Raw genomic sequence first — 7,547 nt, 5'->3', positions numbered from 1 at the left:
CTGTTGCCCACCAAAGAAAATCTTTTCTGAGGCAAGGTATCATGGGTATAAGAGTCTCCGGGTCTTGAGAGTGTTGACACCAAAGGCTTTTTAGGTACCACTGTAGTTTCCTCATATGCAGTCTGACATACGGAATGAGTAGAATGCAAGATGCCATAAACCCCAGAGCTTGCAGGATTTTCCTTGCAGATAACTAGAGTCTGGTGGCTAGATGAGAGAAGTAGGCTGTCAGGAAAGTTTGCTTTTCTGGTGTAAGGAATGCCATCTGGGATGCTGTGTCCAGGCTTGCTCCCAGGAATATAATCCTTTGGGTGGGTACCTGTTTGGATTTCTTTTCGTTGATTGTGTACCCTAGTGAGGTTTGTAGGGACTTTACAAAGGCTAGGTGCTTGAGTAGCTTTTCCTGGCTGTCTGCCTGAATTAGGCAGTCATCTAAGTATGGGTAAATCTGGATATTCCTTTGTCTGCAAAAGGCAATGGCCAGAGCCAAACATTTTGTGAAACTCTGGGAGCAGTAGATAAGCCAAAGGGAAGTGCAGAGATCCTTCCCTGAAACAGAGATATTTCTTGCATGATTCCCTGATAGGAATGTGGAGGTAGGCCTCTTTTAGGTCTAGGGTGGCTAGCCAAGCATCCCTGGAGAGCATGTGTAGCAGCTGCTGGAGGGTGAGCATTTTGAATTTTGGTATCACCAGGAAGGTGTTTAGAATGGATAGATTGAGGATGGGGCGCTAGGTGCCCTCTTTTCTGGGTACCAGAAAAAGTCTGGAGTAGAAACCTTGGCCTTTCTGTTCTGCAGGAATGTGCTCTGTTGCCCTCATAGATAGCAGGTAAAGGACTTGGTTTTGCGCCTCTGCCCACTGGTCTGGAGGTAGATCTGGGAACCCTTTTGGAGTTGGAAGGGTGTGAAAAGAAAATTTGTATCCCTGGGATACTATGTTGAGAACCCAGGGGTCATTGGGTAATGGTGGCCCAGGTGCTTGCATGAAAGGAGAGTTTTCTTCCTAGGGGCAAGTGAAGGTGGGCAGATGGAGGTGGTGGGGGAAGAGAGTCATTGTGAGTTCTTACCATAAGGTGGTGGCTTAGAACTCCCTGTTTTTGAAACGGAGGAAGTCCACTGTTTAGATCTCTGCATTCCCTGTGGCTGCTGTCTGGGGGTCTGCTGCCACAGGGTCTGGGCTGAACTGACCTGGTGGGAGCAGGAAAGGACCAGTGCTTGGAGGGACAAAGCGTGCTGAACCTGGGTGGCTGGACTTGTGTCTGCATAGATTTTGCTTCTTCTTCCAACTTTTTTAAGACCTCTTCTGCCTTAGTGCCAAATAAGTTGCCTTTGTGCAAGGGGGCATCTAACAATTTAGATTTAACAAGGTCTGGCAAGGGCTGTTCCTTAAGCCATGCATGTTTTTTAAGGACAGAACCAGTGACTGCTGCCCTGCAAGAAGCTTTTAGGGCTTCAAAACCACAGTGCAAAGGTGTGTTTAGGTAGTTGACTGGCAGAATGCATTAACTATTGTAACTCTTTAGATTCTGCACAAGCAGGAAAGGAAGACATTTTTTTTGTTTGAGGAGTTCCAGGGTATGTTGCTGAAATTTTAGCATATGGAACTGGCAATTTAGTGCTCTGATAGCAAAAGTAACTGAGGTGTGTACTTTTTTACCCCATCTGACGGGGTGGGATTCTTGGCAGAGGTTGCTTTAATTCCTTTAGGCCCTTGAGAAATTACCTCAGGGTCAGCAGTAGGATTTTTAAAAAGATGTTTGTGTGAGTCAGGGACTCTGTAATACCAGTCTGGTTTTCTGGGTGCAGGAGGGAGGGTGTCAGGAGTCAAACTTGATTCCAGGAAAACATCCTCCACAACATCCAGGACTGGGGGAATGGCCAGGGGTCTGTGATGTGGAAGATCTAAGAATTCCCCGAGTCTCTTTTAAGACTGAAGGTAGTCCTGACTTTCCCATTGGAAATGCTCCTTTAAGGTATGAAGGGTTTCCCCAAAGGAAAAGTCATCTGGGGGAGAGGCTGAAAGAATGGAATCCTGTGCATCAGAATCCTCATAAGCAGAGAGGGGTTGCGTGTCTTCATATTCAGATGCATCAGAGTCATCAGACTACTGTTCAGACAAAACTACAGGGGACAGATCTCTTTCTTTTGGAAGGGGTAGCTTGGCTTCCCCTGATCGACCTGATAAGGTCTTCTGTCATTTTAAGCATTTGAGACTGAGGCTAGGAAGCATGTGCCTGAAACTGGGTCGTCGGTTTGTTGAGTGTGGTTCGTACCCTGGGCCTAAGAAACTCGGTAGTTTTCGAAAGAACGGTAGACGCGAAAAGTTGGTTTGTGTCGAGCATCGGTGGTGCAAAGGACTTCCTTGGATGCCGGTGCCTGCTCAGTGGCTCCGGACCTATCCAAGGGAGAGACAACCACAGGATCCTTAGTCGAAGACTCCGAAAGGGTCTCGGTAGCGGCCTGCAAAACCACAGAAGTGGGCGTCATGGGCTGTGAAAAGCACCTCACTGAGGACCGGAGAACTGACTAGCTTAACGGAAGCATCGTCGGTAGGTTTGGACCTGTGCGGTCTGTCTATGTCTTTATCTTTACAATTTTTCAGATTTGCTGTCGGATGGCTAACAAAGCCATATCTGAATATGAGGACTATAAGCAAAAATATCTAGCTACAATAAGGGCCCGATGATGTATAGTTCTGGCATTGAACAAAGCACAGAAGCAACAGTGAGGGCCGTCGTGGTCTGGGCCTAAGCAAGTAATGCAGTAAGAATGAAAGTCTCGGTCTGGTATTTGTTTTCTACAGGCAAGACAATTGTTAACTTTTTCTGACATCAGTTAGTGCAAGAAAAAAGGATCTCCAATGGGGCACTTAGCTTCAGAAGGCTTCAGCTTCAATTCGGAACATGAAACTCAAGTAGCAGCCAACCAGCACTCGTGCAAACTGCTTCTGCTTCGGGCTCCATGGCAGGAAAGACTGATGTAATGGCATCGGCTGCCTTACTTTATAATACTGACTACCTGAAGTCAGTCCAGAAATGACAGCAACCGACGCAGAACTACTAAGCCTCTGGTATTAGGGCCAGCTGAGGACTACCCTGGCAGGGATAACCCAAATGTGATGACTGCAGCAGTGAAACACGAAGAACATCAACATTATGAAAGAAAACAAAATAAGCTTCCACTTTTTGAAAATATTTTCATCAAACCATTACGAACTATCTCAGGTTGGAAATGTGGTTGTGATAATACGCAAGTACCCTTTGCTTTTATCCAAATAATATCTGAGTTGTCTATGCAAATCTAAGGTGTGAAGACCATTCTCACTGGCAGATTATGGAGAAGGAAAAAATAAAGGCAGATGAATAGACTGATCAAGGGACAATTCACAGACACTGTCACAAAAGGAAATTCTGGAATTTTGTACATAATTATATGTCATTTGTAAATACTAATATGATTTATATAGAAGTGTGACAGAAGGAGATACTGCCAGCACAGCTATCTGGAATTTTGTAAATAGTTATATGTAATTTCTGATTATCAGCAGAATGCAATTGCTTGTGTTACCACTATATTAGAACTGTATGTTGTCTGTACATCAAGCTGCTGGTACAGAAGTGTGTGTGTAAATTACTGAGCTTAAGTATGTGTCCACAGTGTACCCTACTGGGAAGGAACAGAAATGCATATAAACTATTATACATGTTAAAATGTATATTGTTAACAGTGGGAACTAGAACATAGAGGGTTAACTTGCAGAACTTCAAGAAAATAGTTGACATTAAATTGTTTTGCAATTGTGCTATGTTAGTTTTCAATGCAGCAAGGAGACAGGATGCTTAGAACTAGGAAGCCTTCTGCATTGCATTGTACGTGCTTTATGTCTTCTAGCAGCTGCAAACATCTGAAAGTTATGTATTTTCACTGGGAGATGCTGCATCAGTGGGGGTTGTTTGTGAGCCTGGGAGCTAAAGTCAGGTGACAAAAAGCGATTTCATGCTGCAAGTATCCCAACAGCAATATCGGAGATATTAATTTAAGAACTCACAGAGAGAGAGAGAGCATTTTGTATTTGTCTTTAACCTAACAACATCCACTCACCACCTCTGCACTTGCCTTGCTGTAAGTAAGTTAACTAGGGTAACAGTAATTTCTCTTAGATTCAGTTAGGAACATTTTAAAGATTAGTTTAGATGTTTTTTGTATTTATATGAGACTGTCCTGCAATGTTATTTTAAATATTTCCTGTGATTTTGAACTCTGATGTCACTGTGAATATATATTTAGTGTTGTCTTTTTTTTATTATTTATTATTAAATATATTTAAAACTTTCAATTGTGGCTGGTCTGTTTAGAGATATTTAAGCTCTTAGAGTATTTGCATATCTATTTGGTGATACTGTACAGGCCACTCGTAATAGCCTGGCTCTTAGTCAAACTACTATTTGGATTAATAGTAACATTACACAGTAAGATTGGACACCCTTTGGTAAGGGCCTTAAAGTAGCTGCTAAGTAGTGGCTGCTGGCAGTGAAAACTACCTTATATTCTGGGCAGAAGGGGATAGCTAGTAAACCTGTGCAAGCCTTTCCCAGGTGTGTGTGTGCGTATAAATCAAACCTCAAAGTGTGTGTGTGTGTGTGTGTGTGTGTGTGTGTGTGTGTGTGTGTGTGTGTGTGTGTGCATGTGTGTGTGTGTGTGAGCTACTTGGGCAGGGACATGAAGCACTGGTTGGACAGACAGGGTGCTGGAGGTCTTGGTTTGGCCACTCAGCTGAGATCTCAGCCCTATAGCTGTGCCAGTAGGGAGTCTTATTGGAGATCTGGAGAAAGAGGAAGTAACCAGCCCAGACTGACTGTGGTCACTGTGTGCTCTTACAGGGAAATTGCACTTTACTGTGTGTACTTGTCATTCTCCCAGTGTGTACGTCTCTCCACTGTTAGACTGAAGTCCTGTTCACCTTTGATTGACAACCTAGCAGAGACGGATTTCAGTCTCACAGTTTTGTTTCTGGTGTTGTTTTGTGTGTGTGTTTAGTCTCTCCACTGTTGCCATTGGTGAGGATTGAGGCTCCTTGATTACTGGGCCAGTGCATGGGGCATCACAGACACCTTGGGCATAAAAGAACGGTTAGTACGAAGAGACACCTTGTCTTTGTGGAACTAAGAAAGCAGTATAACCATGATAGCCTGAAGTTCAGACACACTCTTGGCTAAAGTGAGAGCCAAAAGAAGAACATTCTTCCAAGTACAATGTTGTAAAGAATCGTCAACAGTCACCAAAAATCCCAGCATAAACACAGCAGAGGTGTAGAAACAGTATAAATGCATTCCTTTCAGTATATCATAAAATGCCAATAGCAAATAATACCTGAGGTGGAACAATACTTGCAGCAGTCCAAGTTGCAAATATCACAGACCAGTAATCAAATGCCTATGAACAAAAGCATTTTATTATAAAACAGAGTTAGCACTTTCATTATAAAGCTTCATCAGATCACAATTACAAACACTGAAATAACATTTAAATACTAACTACCAAGTAAAATTGTGCTTTTTTCACCAATGAGATTCAAACATATCACAAGTTGCTAAGCTACTGAATACACAGCAAATAATTTCACTTTCAAATAAATAAACACTTATGAAAACAAAAAAAAAGACGTAAAACTCACCTTTCCATCTTTCTCCTTTTCAGGCATAACACAAATTACTAAGCTACTGCATACACAGCAAGAAACTTCAGCTATAATAAACACTTATGAAAATTAAAGAAAAGACATTTAAAAATCACCTTTTCAGCCTTCTTTTCAAAATAGGTTTCATAGATACATATTCATTGAGTACATGTCCCAAGTGTGATCTTAACTTAAAAATCCATCACAGTTCAATAAATTCTGTATCAGTGACCTCGTCCGGGGCTATTTTTAGTAGTCTCCATAACTAAAAATGTAAAACTGTGATTCTTCATGTTCTAACAAATGTTTGGCAATGGCACTATATCTGAGACCTTTCCTTACACAATAAAGATGGCGCCTTATGCATTCCCTTAGTCATGTATTTGTTTTGCCAACATAAAATTGTTTACAAGTGCAGCAAGCTTGATATATCAAATTCTTGGTTTCACAGTTAGCTGCTGCTGTAAGTGTATAAACTATACCCATGTCAGGTTGAACAAATATCCCTGATACATTTGCATAGCAACAAAAATACACATTTCCCACACTTGCAGTACCATTATCTGATCTAAGACGGATGTTATCATTATTTGTAGGGTAACAAAGTCTTCTTTTAAGAGATTTTTTATTTTTGTACAAAAACCTTGGAGATTTCCCCACCATCATCCTGATCTCTCTATCAGTGTATAGTATATGCCAATTTCTCATAAAAATTTGTTTTATTTGATTAACATCCATGCTATAAACAAAGGGAACTGTAACTGCAAGGAAAGGTCCCAGATATAGTGCCATTGCCATACAGGCAGCCACATAGTTTTATATTTTTAGTTATGGAGACTATTACAGATAGTCCCAGACAAGGGGAAAAGGCTAATGATGCAGAATTTGTTGAACTGAGATGGATTTTTAAGTTGAGGCAATCTCTGCTCGACTTACAAATCCATGTCTGATCCAGCTCTGTTAGAAATGCTACATCTAAAGAAATCCCAATCCCCCCACACCACATGGTCCACAATCAACAGAACATGTTGGAGGGACAGGTTCATAACCCAGAGACTGCCCATGCTATGGAATAGACTTCCCAAACATATCAAGCAGAGCATCTCACTGGCCCTCTTCAAGAGAAATCTTGATGAGTGGATGGGAAATAGAATATTCACCCCAGGGATCACTTTAGGGGCTATACTCGACAGAGACACTGGGAACTAAGGTTGGGTGGTACGATGCCAGGGTAATCCTATGAGCTAGGCTTGTAAAGGCTCCAGGACCATTAGCCTAGTACACACCTATGAACCTATAAGATCACACTTGGGACATGGACTCAATGAATATGTATCTATGAAACCTGTTTTGAAAAGAAGGCAGGGATCACTTTAGGGGCTATACTCGACAGAGACACTGGGAACTAAGGTTGGGTGGTACGATGCCAGGGTAATCCTATGAGCTAGGCTTGTAAAGGCTCCAGGACCATTAGCCTAGTACACACCTATGAACCTACAAGATCACACTTGGGACATGGACTCAATGAATATGTATCTATGAAACCTGTTTTGAAAAAGAAGGCAGGTAAAAAGGTGATTTTTTTTTAAATGTCTTTTGTATTGTTTTCGTAAGTGTTTTATTTATTTATAACTGAAGTTTCTTGATGTGTATGCAGTAGCTTAGTAATTTTTGTCATGCCTGAAAAGAAGACTGGAAAGGTGATTTTTACGTGTCTTTTTCTGTTTTGTTTTCATAAGTGTTTTATTTATTTGCAACTGAAATTGTTTGCTGTGTATACAATAGCTTAGCAACGTGGGACATGTTTGAATCTCATTGGTGAAAAAAGATGCAATTTTACTTGGTAGTTAGTATCTAAATGTTAGTTCT

The sequence above is a fragment of the Protopterus annectens genome, chromosome 8.part0, assembly GCF_019279795.1.
Source record: "Protopterus annectens isolate FY-2018-M chromosome 8.part0, PAN1.0, whole genome shotgun sequence".
In the NCBI taxonomy this organism is placed as follows: Eukaryota; Metazoa; Chordata; order Ceratodontiformes; family Protopteridae; genus Protopterus; species Protopterus annectens.
The sequence above is the reverse complement of the archived record's forward strand: the minus strand, read 5'-3'. Positions refer to the sequence as shown.